Raw genomic sequence first — 20,872 nt, 5'->3', positions numbered from 1 at the left:
TTTGCTTATTTTCTAAGGAAATTAAGACCTAGAGACATTAAGTGACTTGCCCAAGGTCACACATCGGTGTGGCACCTTCACTGTACCATAGTATCTCACAATGACATAGTGTTCCTGTTGTCCTGTCTGCTACTGGAGTTATACCTACTAGGATGCTTGTGCTGAGTCCCCTTTAGGGGATCACAATTTTACATCTTAATCTTTAATCTACCTATGGAGAGAAATTATTTGATTCACTTGTGCAATAAATAGTTCACAGAATATGACATAAAAAAAGAATATAGCAGTGACATCTCGGAATTATTTTTATTTGGACCCCATTGAAAAAAAGAATAATAATAGCTCACGTGTATATTACTGAAGCTGAAGCTTTAGATACTTTGGTCATAAAATGAGAGGACAGAGAAGAGGATGAGATGGATAGTTAGCATCATGGAAGTAACAAACGTGAGTGTGGACAAATTTTGGGAGATTAGGAGCAATTATTATTCGATCTTACAGCGGAAGTAAGTGAGGCTCAGATATTAAGTGACTTGCTCAAAGTCTTAAAACAAGTAAATATCTGAAGTGATATTCAAATGATGGTCTTTCTAACACCATGCTCAGGGCTTTGTCCACTATGGGGGCTGCTTCTATAGGAAACTAGAAATATTTACAAAGCAATTCAATTCTCAAGCATTTTTAAGCACCTACTGTGCAGAGCACTGTGTTAAGATAAAAACAATCTCTGATGTCATGTAATTTGTTATTCAAAAGGAAGATAAGATGTCTATAGATAACCATAATACACAATATTACATGATAAATAATTTACTTATCTGTCTGAGAGCTGCTTTGGGAAGTCTAGCCTACCTCTGAATTATCCCAAAGTCATAGAGCTAGGAAGATTGGGATACGGGGATATAACTGGGTACTAAACAGGAAGGTGGTTTCTTCTCTAGAATGAGCTATATAACTCACTCTGGGACTAAATGGGACCTGACCTAACTCCACCCCCACTCTCTGGTCATTTAGCTACTGGAGAAAGAGCAATCCTACTTGGGTTACTCTGAACCAAAGTAGAAGGACTAGCACTCCAAAGTGTATAATTTGAACACCTAAGTTTGAGCCACAAATTTGAGTACCTACTAATCAATGAAGGGGAGATCTGGGTGGCTCAGTAAATAAAACTCTGGGCCTGAATTCAGGAAGACCTGAGTTTAAACCCAACTTCAGACACTTTTCCTAGCTGTGTGACCATAGGAAAGTAACAACTCTGTTTGCCTTAATCCATTGGAGAAGGAAATGACAAACCACTCCAGTATCTTTGCCAAGAAGACTCCATGGACAGTATGGTCCATGGGGTGACACAGAGTTGGACATGACTGAAGGATTGAACAACTAACTAATGAGATCAAACAACATTCCCTTCATGAAATTCTTTTTGATGTTTAATTTCCATGTCCAAATTCCACAGCAAAGCTAAGATGTATGATGATCAAGAATCACAAGGATACATGTTGGATTCTAGGGAGGTAACATGATGTAATGGAAGGAGCATTGGATTCAGAGGCTGAGGACCAACTTTCAAATGATGGCTTTGCCACCTGCTCATTATATAACAGGGACTACTAGTACATATACTGAGTGCTTCCAGTGGAAGCCTTGGAGAAGAGCCTTGGAGAGAGACACTGGAGAATGTAAAGATGTACTGTAACTGGTTCTGCTCCATTACCATGTGGTTAGGAAAAGCCCTTATGATTGGTTGCATGGCCAGAATTAAGAATATCAGCAAAAGACCTTAGTCCTCCTCTCTCAGTTTGACTTCTTGCTTATGGAATCTGATAAAGGGAGAGGACTTGGGCCTTCTCATCACTGAGGCAGATATATGGCCTATGGATACAGGCTTGGGTCCTTTCCCAGCCTTTCATTTGTTCTTTGAATTTAGAGGAAGGGGTTGTAGAATGTGACCACGTGAGTTTCTAAAGGTCAGACTAGCCAGCTGTCTACTCCAGGAATCAGAATTCACTTTGAGTTTTGCAGCCAGCCTAGTAGTAATACCTCAAGGACCAAGGAAGGACCTTAAGTAGTGACCTTTGGGCTCTAGTCCAGTGGTAGCTGGGATGCAAGTTCATCAGAAATCATGCCACAGGGCAGCTAGGTGGCGCAGTGGGTAAAGCACCAGCCCTGGATTCAGAAGGACCTGAGTTCAAATCCAGCCTCAGACACTTGACACTAGCTGTGTGACCCTGAACAAGTCACTTAACCCTCATTGCCCTGCCAAAAAAAAAAAAGGAAAGAAATCATGCCACATCTGAATGTCAATGTTCCTAGTGGGATCAATACAATGTGGAAAGCCAGCTAAGTTTGAGCCCATTTTCCCCCAAGATAGAAATGGGATGAAGGAAATTGCCCCCAGGTATTGGGGGAAATGTTTGTTTTTGTTTTTGCTATATTTTCAAAGTAAATGTTGATTTGTATGGGCCAATTGATGTCAAGTGGTTAAATGGAACTATAATGTTATTCAGTGGCACCTGACGATGAGTAGATGACAAGTGGTTGAGACTCAAGCTGATGGAAATAGAAAAGGTACCCCAAATCCCTTAGAATACCCCTAGTTCTGGGAGAGCAAGTGAGAGCGTAGTCAATAAATTTGTGTGATCTTATATAAGTAATTTCATCTCTCTGGTCCTCAGTTTCCTCCTCTGTAAAATGATGAGGTTGTACTAGATCAAAGCTTCTTAAACTGTGGATCACAACCCCTTATGGGGTAATGTACCTGAATGCAGGGCTTGTAAAAAAATTGGCAGTAAATGTTTGATTTGTATACCTGTTTAAATACCTATATACCCAGGATCGTGTAACAATTTCTCAGGGAAAAGGAGTCTCGAGTAGAAAGTTTAAGAAGCTCTGTACTAAATGACATTTAGCTCAAAATCTATGATCTGATGATCCAAATATATATGGAAATCTTCACAATGATCTAGCAATAATATCAACAACATTAATATAGGGCTTTAAGGTTTACAAAATACTTTGCATTCATCACTTAGTTTGATCCTCATGATAATCCCGTGAGGTAAATGCTATTATTGTGCCCATTTTACAGATGAGGAAATTGAGACAGAAAGAGAGAAGTTAAGTGACTTGCCCAGAGTCACAGAGCTAGTGAGTGTCTGAAATAGGATTTGAACTTAGGTCTTCCTGACTATAAGTATAGCATTCTTCTGTGGGAGTGAGTCAGTCAACAAGAATTTATTAAGTGCTTCCAGTGTGTCAGGCACTGTGCCAAGTGCTGGGGGCACAAAGGCAAAAGACTGGTCCTATCTTCAAGAAGCATGCATTCTAATGGGGTAGACTACATGCAAATTAGTAGGTACATAGGAAGTATTTACAAAGTAAATGAAGGGAACCTGAAAGGCAAAGGTATTAGCAGCTGGAAGATGGCAGTGGGGGGTGGAGTGGGGAGGGGTATAACATTAACTTTGCTTCATCCCCTTGGAAGCACATGATAGTTGCAGGTCTCAATTTTGTAGATGGGAGGCACAGAAAACTTAATGGGAAAAAGGTCACAAACTCAAGGGTTAAGCTGAGTTTACAAGCACTACATCATCCTCTGTTGCCAAACTAAGGAAAACAGGAGTTTGGCAACAGCAGAAAATCGTCAGAGCACCTTCTGAATATACTGGTTCATCAATTTCCTTGCAATGTTTCAATGAGTGTCAGGGCTGGCAAGTTAAAATTTGATAGAGTTGAATTCACTGTCAACCACTGAACCCTAACACCTAAAGGAATCACAGAAAAGGAAGAAATGCTTTAGAAGAAAAGAAAAAAAGCCATATGACATTTAGGATCAGAGAATTAGAGTTGAAAGATTATTAGTAATAATAATAATAATAACTCATTCTAAGCCATCAAAATTTAAACAATAAGTAAATAGCAACTGTTTTCTATACTGGCCAGAAACTCTACGGGTCTCTCCTTCCCAGACTGATAGTTTTATGATATTAAATTGGGCCATCTTTTGTCTCAATTCTTAACTAGCCCTTAGTCACTCTCAATAGGTGTTGTCTCAGACAAACTGAGACCTGGAAAAGACCTGATTTAGAAAGACCAAGGTTACCCACAACATCCTGGGCCATGGCCATCATCTTGACTTTTGTCCTGTCACTGAACTTTAATGACTCTGAAGGAGAGAATCAGGTGGATGATTCTGCATAGCTCCACCTCACTTAAATCTGAGTCACTTGCAAGTCAAGACACTGTTCTCATATTGTCAATGGTCCTTTGAGAATTGAAGGACAAACAGCAGCAACAATAATAACACTTATGTAGTGCTTACTATATGCCAGGCACTGTGCTGAGCTCTTTACAAATATCATCTCATTTGATCCTCACAACAACTCTGGAAGGTAGGTGCTGTTATCTTCATTTTAGGATGAGGAAACTAGGGTGAACAAAGGTTAAGTGACTTGCCCAGGGTCATATAGGTAGTAAGTGTCTGAGGCCAGATTTGAACTCAGGTCTTCTTTCCTCCAAGCCCAGTGCTCTAAACTCATTTTACAGATGAGAAAAGTAAGTTCTCGAGGGATGAAGTGGCTTGTCCATTGTCTTACAGGTAGTAAACAATAAAGCCAGAATTTGAACCCTTTATCTAAAAATTTTAAGTGTTTTCTGGATGCTTATTTACATTGATATCACTCCCCAATGACTATTCCCCCCATAAATCTCTTGAAAGAAAATAAGTACAGTTAAGAAAAATAAATCATATATTGGCCATATCTGGCAACCTATGTCTCTTCTCACATTTATAGTCTACTGCCTCCCCAATGAGAAGAGGGAGGCACACTAACATTTTATGTCTTCATCTTTCCTGGTGGCTTTCTGCTAGTACCAGTATGGTGAGATTGCCCCCAAGATGCCAAACCTTCCTCTGCTCTCAGGCTTACAACCTGTGAGACACACAGGAAACACTGACAGACTCAAAGACTCAGAGGAGGACATAGGCAAAGTTAATTGGGTTATAAGAGAACCCAGAGAAAAATCTGGGTAGCCTCATGGGTTATGAGAACCCATAGAAGTCTGGGTAGCCTCATGGGCCACTCTAGGCACATGGAAATATGGAAGACTTGGTGAAAGAAGAAGAGATCTGTGCCCTTGATAGGAGAGGAAAAATAGTTGCCTAGCATTACCTGGACTTAGGGAGAGGCTTGTACACCAAAACTATGTGCAAAGCCTTAGAGAGGAAGAAGGGATCATTAAGACGTCTAGGCAGTGCAATAGTTAGAGCATTGAATTAACCCAAGAGTGGCACATGCCAGTGAAATTCAAGATTATTAGGTGGCAAGCAGATAGAGTTCTGGGCCTAGAGTTAGGAAAAACTTTATGTTCAAATCTGGGGCAGCTAATGCTAGGCCTGGGGTCAGGAAGATTCATATTCCTGAGTTCAAATCCAGTCTCAGAAACTTATTAGCTGTGTGATCCTGGGCAAGTCACTTAACCCTGTTTGCCTCAGTTCCTTATTTGTAAAATGAGCTGGAAAAAGAAATGGCAAACCACTTCAGTATCTTTGCCAAGAAAACCCCAAATAGGGTCATGAAACATTGGGCACAACTAAAAAATGACTAAAAAACAACTATGTTCAAATCTGGCCCTCAGACACTTACTAGATGTTTGACCCAGGTCAAATAAACCTCAATTTCCTCAACAGCAAAATTGGTATAATAACAGCACCTACCTCCCAAAGTTGTGAGGATAAAATCAAATAATATAATGTTGTAAAGTGCTTAGTTCAGTGTTTGGCATGCTTTAACTAGGTGCTATATAAATGCTTATTTCCTCCCCCTTCATAGATTAAGAGCTAGAAAGAAGCTTACAGATGATCAGATCCAAACCCCTCATTGTACAGATGAGTAAACTGAGTCTGAGAGAAATTAAGTGATTTGCCTAGAGTTGCACAGCTATTATGAAGAAGTATTTGAACTTAGGTGTTCCTGACTCCAAGCCTAGCATTCTTTTCACTGTACCATTTGGCTGTTTGCTGAACATCATGCATTGAGAAGCTACCTGTTCAATGATATCATGAGTAATGGGTATCATGTAGATCCACCAGAGAAGATTACTCCATGTCCATTGTAAAGAGGAGGGAAATTTTCCTGATTATCGAGTGCTTGAGTTCAGGTCCTTTGTTCTATATTGGATATTTTATTAGCATGAATACTTCCAGGGGAACCAAAGAAACATACCAGCCAAATTTTGGCCCCAGGTGTAAGAGACATCCTGAGTAGGGGCAAAAAGCAGCCAGAGTGATTATTATTGAAAGATATCCCAAAGGTGAACTTGGTCCGTAATGGACTTAGCACCCAAATGACCCATCACTTACAGGCAAAATTAAGAGCTAAGATTAGATGATCTCTTACTTCCAGCTATGATTGCAAAGGGGAAAGATCTATCTCACTTTAAAAGATTTCCTAAGAGAGAAGAACCCACAATTTTCCTCAGTAAATCATTCAGGTGTTTAAAGCTAAGTGTGAGAAAAAATTTCCCTCATTTCTAATTTAAATCCCTTTCAGCTACAATTTAAATTGCTTTCATCTTTTTCCCTGGTGGATGTGGAAAACATCTGGTCGGGATCCTCTGTAAAATAGCTTTCTATACTCCACGTTTAGTTTCCCCTCATTCTCCCTGTCCTCAGGCAATTATTTTAATTCCATTAACTTTTCCTCTGGGATTTTGTTTTCAATCCCATAACCATTTTTGTTGTTTTGCCATGTATTTTCTCCAAGTTCTCTCTGTTCCTCTCAGAGTCATAGGGCCCCAATTTCTGGGCAGAATTCATCAAATGAAAACCTAGCACAATGGGAGGATGATCTCAAGATTTTTACTTGGTGATAGTGAAGCCCTGGGTAGGGAAGGTGGTGCAGTGAAATGGAAGTGTGCTGACTCAGCAAAAGGGCCCTCCTTTTATCCAGATTTCAGACTATTAAAAGTTAGGACTTTTTTTTTGCCACCAAGGGCTTCCTAAACATGAACTTGGCCTCACAGTGCAAGTTCACACCCTTAAGGAATATAACTGCTGGAAAAGGCAAAGAAAAAAAAAACCAAACAAACTGCACAAGGTACTCTGACCTACTCATAGCAGAATTCAGCTTATATTAAACACCTCTTGGGCTCCTTACACTGAAAATGGAAAGTGGAGAAGTTACAAATGACATAAATACAATAAAATAACAATTGAAAAACCTTGTGGTTGCCATAGCCCACAAATCCCATAGGTCATGAGATATTCAAAAAGCAAAGGGTGGTTAGAGTATAAACCATGTAGGACTTTAAAAAAAATTTATTGATGCTTTTTGCTTTATTCACCTTAGATCATTTCCTGGTATTACCAATTCCACCACCACCATTACATTCTTCCTTCTAACAAAGAAAAACCATCAGCCAAACAGACCAGTGTGAGCAGCAATCTGCATCTGTAGTCTCCATCTCTTTATGGAGGATTATAAGATCCTAGATTTAGAGATAGAAAGAATTTTGAAAGACATTAAAATTTTTTTAAATCAAGAATGACTTTATTCACAACAGAGAAAATAAATAGCATCAAGATGGAACAGACAACTGAGAATTATAAAGTAGTATATCTACCCATATGAGACACTCAATGATTGGTATCCATAGGAGAAAAAGTCATAGACTTTAATAAGAAACAAAGGGCTCTTAGAGCTAATCAGTAAAGAGATCTAGTACTAGAAGGAACCTTTTTTTTAAATCAAGGGGCTACACTGATTTTATTTGTGCAGAAGTTTTCCAATTTCATATGATCAAAAATAACTTTTTCTTCTATGATTGTCTCGGGGAAAGTAGGTCACTGAACAGTTAAGAAAAGGAGTTTTACTTAGCTCTAACACAGCAAAGACATGAAACAAGGATCCAAGAGTACTCAGCTTCCATAGATGTAGCCCCACTCATCTCCATATGGAAATACATCTGTTTAGCAGGGGAGGGTATGGTGACTCATTGGGTCTTCTGGCATCTACTGAGTGGGAAGGGCACCAACCACAAGTGGATTGGACCTTTTATGAAGGAAATCATGTCAACACAGCCAGAGGCCACCAGGAAACTGTATGAAGAGACACACAGTTTGAACCTTGCTCCACTTCTGGATCAGTTAAGTCCTGGATTTGTCGCTTTTTAGAGACTAAATAATGTTTGGGGCATGGAGAGAGCAACTCTTGTAAATAGGCCCAAACACAAGTTGTTTAAAATGTTTATTTCATGTTCTGTTAATTTGGATAATTAATATTTTACAAATATTTCTCCATTTCTTTTAAATTCTCAGTTTTGCTAGTATGTAAAATATGTTTATAATAGATTAGCAAAAGGGATAGAGAACTGGCCTTGGAGCCAGGAAGACAAAGGTTCTTCCATAAATAGGTATAAAGAAAATCACTGACAAAACAAAATGTTCCCTGCCCACATGTCTATAAATCATTATTAGGCAACATAGCACAGTATACAAAGGAATGGATATAGAACTAAAAAAGATTGGGTATTAATCAAATTGCATGATCCTACACAAGTCACTTAATTTCTTTGCGCTTCAGTATTCTCATTTTTCAAATGGGTGTCATAGTAGCACCAAACCAAAGGGTTGTTGTAAGGTTAAATGAGATGATGTAAAAAACTTTGAAAGCCTTAGAGCAGAGGTGTCCAACTCACAGCCTATTGGCTACATGTGGCCTACAAAAGTCCCAAGTGGTCCCATACTAGATAAAAATGTAATGGAGAAATGTTTAAGAAAATTAATAAAGCCATAATAAAACAGAGATCATGTTAATTAGTGGTTTTCTAAGTCAATATATATCCAGAGCCTCCCTTTCTGAGTTTGATGCCACTGCTTTAAGATGTTATATGTGTGTGTGTGTGTGTGTGTGTGTGTGTGTGTGTATTCCAGTTATCATTATATTGCTATACTTGTTGTACCCCTCTCCTAACTGTGTGGTTCCCCAGAATAATTATCCCAGGTTCAAGGTACCCTATGGGTCCTCATCCACTTAGAAATGATAGCTCACAAGTCCACACTGATGCATCTGCTTTTCTCTAGGCAGCAAGTGTTCAATTAGTTCAAATCAAAGTTCAATTAGTTCAAATCAAAGAAATCAATGAAATAGCATAGTAAGAAGGCTTGCAATACAACAGTGTCCCTAAATGTTTTTAGTATATTGCTATATTTACTCTACCTCACTGGGAGGAGTAAATATGTATAGGGAACAGAGGCAGCTAGGTGGTACAGAGGATCTCTATCTACAATGGCCCTGTAGTCAGAAACCTGAGTTCAAATTTGACTTCAGATGCTGTGTGACCCTGGGCAAGTCACTTTACTCGAATTGCTTTTTTTAAAAAAGTATACACAGGGATCATTCGTATAATGAGAATATAGGTAAAAGGAAAATTCATACTTCTTGCACTGCTGAATGAGTACCTTGCTTTTTGCTAGGCCTCTGCAAAGCCTTTTCCTTATTAGACCCATTGCTCCACTGCATTAGCTAGGCCAACTCTTTTTCTGAGCCAGGTAAGGACATCTCTTCTGGGCCTCCTCTGCCTGCCTGGGCATGTTACTTCACTGGTCCAGATCCTTGTTAGGCCTTAAGTCTACTTAGGTATAGTGGCTAAAATGATATAATAGCAGGTTGACAGCTCTTTAGTCATAGGCTCCTCACTCAGCCAACAAATGACAGGCAAAATGCCCCCAGTGTAAGAGTAGGTCTGTTTTTATCAACACCTATACTGGGTGAGAGCTCAACTTTTTTTTTACACAAAACTATCTAACTTAGAATCAGCCAATCTTATGTACCTTCAAGATCCCCTTTGACTTACCTGCAAGTGAATTTTACCCGAGACAAAAGGGAACCAGAGGAGGCAAGGTTAATGTTCTCCAACTACTCTCCCCTCTTTTTATTATGCATATCAATCAGTATAAAAAGGAGTGCTTTGGGGCAGCTAGGTGGCGCAGTGGATAGAGCACCGGCCCTGGAGTCAGGAGTACCTGAGTTCAAATGTGGCCTCAGACACTTAACACTTACTAGCTGTGTGACTCTGGGCAAGTCACTTAGCCCCAATTGCCTCACTAAAAAAAAAAAAAAAAAACAAAAAACAAACAAACAAAAAAAAAACCTGAGTGCTTTGGTGCTGTATTTTGGCCATTGAGAAACATTAGTCTCTCTGAATTTACTATGTTATTGTTATTCTTATTTGCACCTGAAGCAATTTTGGGCTGTACTCTATTCTTAGTCCCAGTGAGAAAGTTCAATGACTTTGTACTTTGATATATTCTAATCTATAAAATTTCTATTTGCTATTGGCTTGGATAAATGGTGATATTTACTATTCACTATGTGTGATGGTTTGTGTAACCAACATTTAGTGGGAAGAGAGTCAAATCTTTAAATATAGTTTGGGGCACTCCTTCCCAATTAAGAGATAATGATCAAGAGCATATCTTGAACCTAACAATTATTTTCTGTAGACTAGTAATATTTGGGGAGTTGAAGGGGAGGGATATGGGTATACATAATTCTAGCTTGGTACTCCCTCTCTGAGGAAAGCAGAATGATCAGCTTTCTGGCCCCCTTCTCTTGTTCTCTCATTGCAATCAAAATTTCTAATTAAAATCTCCCTTGGAGCAGGGTGGGCAAAGGAGATTTTGGAAATAGTTATTCACAGCTCCCTTGGAGCCACATATAGGTTAATTCATGAAGACACAAATAATCTACATGGGCAACACATACATACACACATATATTACCTATATAAAGTGAAGGAGGTGAATTAGATGATCTTGATGGCCCCTTCTGTCTCAAAATCCTTGGTTTTCCTTCCATCTTCAACACCCATTTTTTTTTTCTTCTGTGATTCTTCCTCTTTTTCACCTTTGCCTTAGACTTGTCTGTAGGAAAGAGATATGGCTGGGAACATGGGCTATTGTTTGTTTTTCATAGCTGTCCCATCAATGAGAGGTGATGTGTTAGTGTGAAGTACTGGATAGAGAAGTAGCCTTGGCCATAGAAAGATCTGAGTGAGAGCCAAGATGGTGGAGGACAGGCTTGGAGCTCTCCCCCAAATCCCTCCAAATCCCTTTAAATAATGACATAAGACAATTCCTGGACCAGCAGAACCCACAAAGGGACAGGGTGAGATAATTTTCCAGCCAAAGACGGTTTAGAAGTTTGGCAGGAAAGGTCTGTTGTGCTGAAATGAGAGTGGAGTGCAGATCTGGGACTCACCATGCAGACCCAGACCCATCCCCAGAGAATCAGGCCTCCAGAGCCTGGCAATCAGCTGAAGTAGCTGCTACTTCTGGAACTCAGCTCACAGACCAGTGAGGGGGTCGAGTGGTTGGCCAGGGGGAGATTTCAGGGGTCTCGGCTGGTGCTGATGTGGAACTCTGTTTTGTTGCCTATGCTCAGAACCAGGAAGCAGTCTTGAGTGGAGGCCCAGAGGGGGAGGGACACAGGCACACCAGAGCTTGCAACCACAGTGAAATAGAATTCTGTTCCCTGGTTAAAGAACAAGCAGGCCTTTGGTTACTTATAGCACAGGCCAGGGGAGTGTAGAATGTGCCTTTCCTTAAATCATACCACCTGGGACCCCCTGAAGCTTGGGACAGTGTGCCCTGGAAGCAGTGCCCCATTTTAAGAAGGAGTTAAAGGTCAAGAAATAGGCTGGCAAAATGAGCAGTCAGAAAAAAATGCAGACACTAGAAAGTTTCTTTGGTTACAAAGAAGATCAAAATATACTCTCAAAAGAAGATAACAAAATCAAAGCTCCTATATCCAAAGCTTCCAAGAAAAATATGAACTGGTCTCAGGACATAGAAGTGCTCAAAAAGGACTTTGAATATAAGGTAAGAGAGGTAGAGGAAAAAACGGAAAAACAACTGAGAGTGATGCAGGAAGGTCATGAAGGAAAAGTCAACAGCTTGAAAAGCCAAATGGAAAAGGAGATATAAAAGGTCTCTGAAGAAAATAATTGCTTAAGAATTAGGATTGAGCAAATGGAAGCTAATGACTTTATGAGAAATCAAGACACAATAAAGCAAAAACAAAAGAATGAAAAAAATAGAGGACAATGTGAAATATCTCCTTGGAAAAACAGCTGACCTGGAAAATAGATCCAGGAGAGATAATTTGAAAATTATTAGACTACGTGAAAGCCATGATCAAAAAAAGAGCTTAGACATCATCTTCCAAGAAATTGTCAGGGAAAATTGCCCTGATATTCTAGAAGCTAGGTAAAATAGAAATTGAAAGAATACATTGATCACCTCCTGAAAGAGATCCCAAAAGGAAAACCTCCAAGAATATTATAGCCAAACTCCAGAACTCCTAGGTCAAGGAGAAAATATTGCAAGCAGCCAGAAAGAAACAATTCAAATATTGTCGAGCCACAGTCAGGATAACACAAGATCTAGCAGCTTCTACATTAAAGGATTGGAGGGCTTGGAATATTATATTCTGGAAGGCAAAAGAATTGGGATTACAACCAAGAATCACCTACCAGCAAAACTGAGTATAATCATTCAGTGGGGAGATGGACATTCAATGAAAGAGAGGACTTTCATGCATTTATGATGAAAAGACCTGAGCTGAACAGAAAATTTGACTTTCAAATACAAGACCCTAGAGAAGCATAAAAAGGTAAACAGGAAAAAGAAATCATAAGGGATATTAAAAGGTTAAACTGTTTACATTCCTACATGAGAAGATGATACTTGTAGCTCATAAGAAGTTTCTTATTATTAGGGCAGGTGGATGGAGTATATTTAGACAGAGGGCACAGGTGTGAGTTGGACATAAAGGAATGTTATCTTTAAAAAAATAAAATTAAGGGGTAAGAGGAATGGAGAAAGGGAAACTGAGAAGTAGAATGGGGTAAAGTATCTCACATAAAAGAAGCAAGAAAAAGCTTATGGAAAGGAGGGGAAGATGGGGGAGGTGTTGGTGAGTGAGTGAGCCTTACTCTCATCACAATTGGCTTAAAGAGGGAATAACATACACACTTAATTGGGTAATCTATTTAACCCTGCAGGAAAGTAGGAGGGGAAGAGGATAAGGGGAGAGGGGTGAAAGAAGGGAGGGCAGATTGGGGGAAGGGCAGTCAGAAGGAAAATACTTTTGAGGAGGGATAAGATAAAAGAAGATAGAAAATGGAGTAAATATCATGGGGATGGAATAGGATGGAGGGAAACACAGTTAGCAATAGTAACTGTGAAAAAAAATTTGAAGCAGAAGCAAGAGCAATGTAAGATGATGATGATGATTGAGTGATGATAACTGGATGAAGATGAGGATTGATTGATGATGATAAAACATATCATACTTACTTTGCTGGGCTATTGTAAAGAAAATTCTTTGTCAGGTATAAGATACTATACAAATATCTATTATTGTTGTAATAATCAACCTCATGAGTTTATTGTAAGGAAATCTCTCTTTGAAGTACTATATAAATGCAGTTTACTATAAAAAATGATTAGCAGGATGCTCTCAGAAACATCTGGAAAGACCTACATGAACTGATACAAAGTGAAATGCACTATATACAAAATATTGCAAGATGATCTGCTGTGAATGACTTGGTTATTTTCAGCAATGCAATGATTCAAGACAACTCTGAAGGACTTATGAAGAATGCAATCCATCTATAGAGAAAGAACTGTTGGTATCTGAATACAGATTGAAGCATAATTTTTTTTTAGTTCTTTTATCTGAAGTTTTGTTTTTCTCTGTTTTCCTTCACAACCTGGCTAATGTGGAAATGTTTTGCATGACTACTCATGTATAACTTATACTTTATTGCTTGAGTTCTTGGGGAGGAGAGAGGGAGGAAGAGAATTTGGAAAACAAAGCTAAATGATGAGCTCAATGATATTAGAAAAACATGCAAAGATTTGCATGAAATAATGCATAGTGAAATGAGCAGAACCAAGAGAACTTTGTATACAGTAACAGCATTATTGTTTTAAGAAGAACTTTGAGTGACTAAGTCATTTTGACTATTATAAATACCCAAATTAACAACAAAGGACATATGAAGGAAGATACTATCTGCATTCAGAGAAAGAGCTGATAGATGTATAGAACAGTTTTATACATATATATGTGTGTATAAACATATTTATGTCTAATGGTAGCCATCTCTAGGGCAGGGTGGGGGGACAGAAGAAAAAAGGGGAAGAAAAGAAAAATAAAGGTATATAATAACTTTATTATAGATTTTAAAGGAATAGCAAGTTGTACATAATAGATTTGAAGTTTCATGTACAATCATCTTTTTTCCTATCCTACTATGTTATGCAAATGCTTGTTTTATTTCTTAAGTTCAGAATAAAATAAATGTAATTAAGAAAAAAAGAATGACCTATGTTCCTGTCCTGCCTCTGACTCCAATCCAATATACATTTATTAAGTACCTACTGTTAAGTACCAGACACTGTGCTAAGTTCTGGGAATACAATTAATAAAAAGAAAAATAGTCCCTGCCCTTAAAGAGTTTACAATAAAGTGGGGTGAGACAACACACAAAAAGAGGCAGGAAAGGGATGGGTGGAACACCCCACACAGGGACATACTGTTCCATGGAGCTGAAACTGGATAAAGCAGCAAATGCAAAGTAGTGTGAGCTGAGAGTCCAGTTTCTGCCTTCTGTAAAGGGAGGCATTGGTTTGGTATTTTACACTTCAGCTCTCTAATCAAAGGGGAGAGAAGGCTGAGGGAGGTGGTATCAATCAAGGCTTGGGTTAGCAGCATGGTGATGAGATTAGAAGTGATGAGTTTTTCCCCAGAGGTTATCCATGTAACTTATTCCATAGACTTATGTTCTTTTGCTTTTGCTTTTGAAGAGGACCAATGACATCATGAGACAGCGTCTTGACTTGTGTGTGAGTTGGATTTAAGTGAGGCAGAGTTGCACAAAGTTGGCAGCCTCGCTCTCTCTTCCAGAGTCATCAAAGTCTGGTGGCAATTCAAAAAGCACAATTGACAGTGGCCTGGGATGCTGTGGATGACCCTGGCATCTTTGATGCCTGACCAAGGTCTTAAAGCTCCACACCTGCTTCATCCACTTTCATGGCCATTGGAACAAATTGTTCTCATCTGTCCATTTTGCATGCTCGGGGCACTCACTGACCAGTGTGAGGCCTGCTGGTCACTCTCAAACTGGTTTAACCCATTTGCTGAGACAGCTTACCAGGGTAGGGTTGCTGCACGTGCTGCAGCATCTTGGAGTCACAGGTGAGAGTTGGGTAAATCAGATGGACACAAAAGGTAGATGAGCAGCCTTAAAAAGGGCTCAGTAAGCTCTCACACCAGAGGTGCTAGTCCTCAACATCCCATTCATCCATGGACTTATACTGGTTATGTGATCCTATGGACAAGTCATTTAAGCTTTTCATCTCCTAGGAAACTCTTAGAGAGCCAAGACTGTGCATTGCAGAGAATGTGCCATCTTCATTGGCAAAGGAAGTTACCTCCTGGTAGTTTGCTATATTGTTGTTTTTTGTGTGGGGGCGGGGCAATGAGGGTCACACAGCTAGTAAGTGTCAAGTGTCTGAGGTCGGATTTGAACTCAGGTCCTCCTGAATCCAGAGCCACTGCTTTATCTGCTGTGCCACCTAGCTGCCCCTATACTGTTGTTTTGTAATCCATTCAACAGACTCAATCAGCAAGCATTTGGTAAATGACTAGTAGATGCTGGCAATACAACACACTCCTATTTATACTTAAGAGATAAAAACTAGGTTGAATATTAGAAGGTGGCTTCTCACTTGTTTTAAGTAACAAAGTTAAATATTATTGCATGGTTAACCCATGCCTCCTGACATTTCCTAAGTTTGACGTAATACTGGCCTGTGCTTACCAGTCTGTTGATCATACAAACATGGCCAAATAGGGGAAGGACCTGCTACATTTTTAGTTCAATGAGATTTCTTATTTTTACAAAGGTTATTCCCTGATGAATAGGTGATTTTGAGAAAACATTGTTATGTTCTTTTCCAGTATATGGGGAAAAGCTTTAGGACCTCAGAGTGAGAGCATCAGAGTAGAAAATGAGAGAGGCTGCTAATTATTGCCACACTTGAAGAGTATGCACAATTGCCTTTCCTTCCTGTTTGAGGCTAACTTGGCAACAGAAGCAAATAAAGACTGAAACTCCCAACCCCCCTTCCAATCCCTTACCCACCACCAACCCCACTTTCTGTCAGTGCATCAGCAGCAGAAAGCTTCTTCTTTTAGCACAGGATGTGCTGAACAGGGAGACTGGGTCCTTTGCCACTCTCCCTGGGGTTGCCTTTGGGACAAATACAAAATATACTTTTCCTTATGAAACCATAAGTAGTCCCTGTTCTTTAAAGCATACTTTTTATCTTTACAAGAAGTCTCTCCAGATGGTGAATGAAGTTCAGCGTAATCAGAGATTCTGTCCCTATTCTACCCCACCTCCTAATACACACATAATCCATTTTGGGAAAATATGTAGCAGTCATATTGCACTAAATGGTTTTTTAATTTTTTTAACATTCATTTTTTAAATTTGCAAATTCTTTCCCTCCCTCATCCTCCTTCCTCCCCATTGAGAAAGCAAGCAATATGCTACCTATTATATATACGAAGTCATGCAAGACACATTTCCATATTAGCCATGTTGCAAAAAAAGCAAGAAAAATAAAGAATGTGGGAAAATATGCTTCAATTTGCAGAGTTCATGATTCTCTCTCTGGAGGTGGACAGTATTTCTCATCATGAGTCCTTTGGAATTTTGGTGGATTATTGTATTTATCAGAGTAGCTAAGTCTTTCACAGATGACCATCCTCACAATATTGCTGTTACTGTGTACAATGTTTTCCTGGTTCTGCTCACTTTGCTTTGCTTCAGTTAATATGTCTTTTGGGTGGTGGTGTTTTTTTTTAAACCATACTGCTCATCATTTCTTATAGCACAATAGCATTCAATCATAATCATGTACCACAGATTGTTCAACCATTTCCCAACTGGTGGGCATCCCCTTGATTTCCAATTCTTTGCCACCACAAAAAAGAATTGCTAATATTTTGTACATATAGATTATTTCCCTTTTTCTACACTGCATTAAATGTTAAGGAACAAGATCTAATTTATTCATGCTGCAAATAGTTCTTGAGTGCCTAATGTGTGAAGCACAGGACTAGGCATTTGGGGATACAAAGGGGAAAAAAATGCAACCCCGCTCTATATAAAACCCAGATTCATTCTGCCCTGAGGGAGTTTACAGTCTAGTCAGAGAGATAATTTTGAATGTAAATTCCTTGAGGGCAAGAATTATTCATTTATTTCTAGCACTTAGCTGAGTGGATTTTAAATAGTAGATGCTGACTCTACTGCTGATCTACATCAGGAGCCTGTTGGCCTACCCCATCAGAAATGCTCCAGTTGTCCAGAGTCCTTCAGTCTGGTGTCTAGGGCACTGGACCCCACCTGATACCTGCTTATGTTAAAGACATCAAATTTGGAGCAGATGCCCAACCCTTAATGCTTCAAGGTATAGATCTTTTAGCAGATGCTGTTGTGGTTACTATGAGCCAAAGGGGAGAACTGTGATCATTGAACAGAGTTGGGGAAGTCCCAAGGTAACAAAAAAATGGTGTTACTGTTGCAAAAGTAATTGACTTGAAGGACAAATATAAAATTGGTGCTAGGCTAGTTCAGGATGTTGCCAATAACACAAATGAAGAAACTAAGGATTGCTCCTGTCCTTGAACGAGCCATTGCTAAGGAAGGCTTTGAGAAGATCCTCAAAGAAGGAAATACAATAGAGATCAGGAGAGGTGTGATGTTGGCTGTTAATTTTGTCATTACTGAGTTTAAGAAGCAGTGTAGGGGGCAGCTAGGTGGCTCAGTGAATAGAGCACCAGCCCTGGATTCAGGAGGACCTGAGTTCAAATCCGGCCTCAGACACTTAACACTTACTAGCTATGTGACCCTAGGCAAGTCACTTAACCCCTATTGCCTCACCAAAAAAAAAAAAAAAAAAGGCAGTCTAAACCTGTTACAACCCCTAAAGAAATTGCTCAGGTTGCTACAATTTCTGCAAATGGAGATGGAGAAATTGGCAACATAATATCTGATGCTATGAAAAAGGTTGGATGAAAGGTTTTTGTCCCAGTAAAGGATGGGAAAACAGTGAATGGTTAATTGGAAATTACTGAAGGCATGAATTTTGACAGAGGCTATATCTCTCCATATTTTATGACTACAGCTAATGGTCAGAAATGTGAATTCTAGGATGCCTATGTTCTCTTAAGTGAAAAAAAAAATCTCTGGTGGCCAATCTATCATACCTGCACTTGAAATTGAAAATGTCCACCTTTAGTCATAATTGCTGAAAATGTCAATGGAGAAGCATCAAGTACACTGGTTTTGAACAAGCTAAAAGTTGGTCTGCAGGTTGTTGCATTAAAAGCGTCAGGTTTTGATGACAACAAAAAGAACCAGCTTAAGACTGTGATTAAGGATATGGTGGTATGGTCTTTGGAAAAGAGGGATTGTCTCTGAATCTTGAAGATATTCAGTCTCATGACCAGAAAAGTTGGAGAGGTTATTGTGAGAAAAGTGATACCACGCTTTTGAAAGGAAAGTGTAAAAAATCCCAAGTTGGAAAACGTGTTCAAGAAATAGTTGAACAATTAGAGATTACTGCTAGTGACTATGAAAAAGAAGAGTTAAATGAATGTTTGGCCAAATTTTCTGTTGGAGTACCTTTAATAAAGGTTAGTGGAACAAGTGATGCCGGAGTGAATGCAGAGAAAGACCATGTTACTGCTGCACTAAATGCTACATGTTCTGCTATAGTAGAAAGCATAGTTCTGAGACATGGGTATACATTGCTTTGAATGCATTCCTGCCTTAGAAGCATTAACTTCAGCTAATGAAGATCAAATGATTGAAATAGAAATACTTAAAAAGACATTGGAAAACCCTGCAGTGACCATTACTTACAATGCAGGCATTGAAGGCTCATTGATAGTTGAGAAAATTTTACAACATTCCTCAGATATAGGTTACAATGCCATGCTTGGAGATTTTATGAATATGATTGAAAACAGAGTAATTGACCCAACTAAGGTTGTAAGCACTGCTTTGTTGGATGCCGCTAGTGTAGCTTCCCTGTTAACAACAGCAGAAGTTGTTACTGAAATTCCTAAAAAAGAGAAAGAATCTGGCATGGGAGGGATGGGTGGAAGCATGTTCTAATTTCCTAGAATGATGCTCTATCATTATGATCTGTGGTGCAAGCAAGACTCATGACAGTGTTCTATGCAACCATCATCAGTCACTGGTTTCAGCTGACAAAATATGTAATGGTTTACTGCAGTCATTTTCTGCACCTACAGATAATTTATTTTATATATATATATATTGCAGGGAAATGGGGGTTAAGTTATTTGCCCAGAGTCATACAGCTAGTAAGTGTCTGAGGCTAGGTTTGAACTCAGGTCCTCCTGAATCCAAGGCTGGTGCCTTATCCACTGCGCCACCTAGCTGCCCCTATATTTTTTAAATAAGAACATTTGTACATTCCTCATACTGGGTGTAAAATCCATGTACCAATGTTCTGCTTTCAACTTAAACCAGCTGAGGTATTCTTATCATTATTCTGTTAAATCAGAATTTTAATGTTTGCCATCACTGAAAGGAAAGTTCAAAAGCAGTCTTTCTGTGCAGATGAAGAAGACTAATTAAATGGTGTACAAAGTAGAGAGATATCCAATTACGTGATGACCTTTGTATAACAAAATTGTTTAAAGTTAAAAATAAATAGGGGGGCAGCTAGGTGGTGCAGTGGATAAAGCACCGGCCCTGGATTCAGATGGACCTGAGTTCAAATCCAGCCTCAGACACTTGACACTTACTAGCTGTGTGACCCTGGGCAAGTCACTTAACCCTCACTGCCCTGCAAACCCCTCCCCTCCAAAAAAAACAAAAAAATAAATAGTTGGTACTTAGTATTTGTTGAATTAAATAATAATAAGTAAGAATAGCTAACATTTCTATAGAACTTTAACATTAGTGAAGCACTTTGTATGTATTATCTCAGTTGATTTGAATTGAATAGCACATACATTCTATAATATGATGTGAGAATACAGTTCAAGAGGCACAAGACTATGTTAGTTCAGAGAAGGAACAAGATGAGCCTCCTCTACCAAAACAGGCAGCTGAGAAGGAATGAGCACTGAACTGGGAGTTAGAAGTCCAGGGTTTGAGTCCCCTTGTATAATGAGGGGTTTGGACTACATGATCTCTATTCAAGTCAATTCAGTAAGCGTTGATCAAATACCTACTGTTTGCCACATGATGTGCTAGATTCCAGGGCTACAAAAACAAAAACAAAGCAGTTCTTGTCTCAGGAAGCTCGTATTCTCTTGTGCACCTTCCTGGGCTAACATTCCATATTCTATGACCCCCCCCCCGCCTCGATTCACAAAGATATGAAGAAAGGTATTTTGACCTGCTTGTAAGAAAGCTAGATTGTAGGCAACTATATGTTGCCCTTAATGGATACTGAAGTTAAAATATGGTGTCCTCTCCAACTAGCATCCTCATCTCTCTCTCTCTCTCTCTCTCATACTTGGCCTCTGGGTCTAGGGTTTTGATAGCTGAGCTTTGCCTTTTTCTTGCTGGGGACTAGCTCCCTTCGCTCCTACTCCATGCCTTCTGGCCATCACCATATCACATTTTCTGCTCCTGCCATTATCCTTATCTTCCTCCCACTAGGACTTTGAGGTCCTGCACCTAGATCTTCAGGCTCTGCATAAATGAGATTTTGCCTACACTAGTCCTCTTTCTATTTTCCCCA

General features: G+C 39.3%; 1 pseudogene; it reads left to right on the top strand.

Moving 5' to 3' along the window:
- Positions 1 to 432: 432 nt before the first annotated feature.
- LOC122751953 lies at positions 433 to 19,266 on the top strand (annotated as a pseudogene).
- Positions 19,267 to 20,872: the final 1,606 nt, after the last annotated feature.

The sequence above is a fragment of the Dromiciops gliroides genome, chromosome 1 (assembly GCF_019393635.1).
Source record: "Dromiciops gliroides isolate mDroGli1 chromosome 1, mDroGli1.pri, whole genome shotgun sequence".
Lineage (NCBI taxonomy): Eukaryota > Metazoa > Chordata > Mammalia > Microbiotheria > Microbiotheriidae > Dromiciops > Dromiciops gliroides.
Note: the sequence above shows the minus strand (reverse complement) of the source record. Positions and strands in the feature narration are given on the sequence as shown.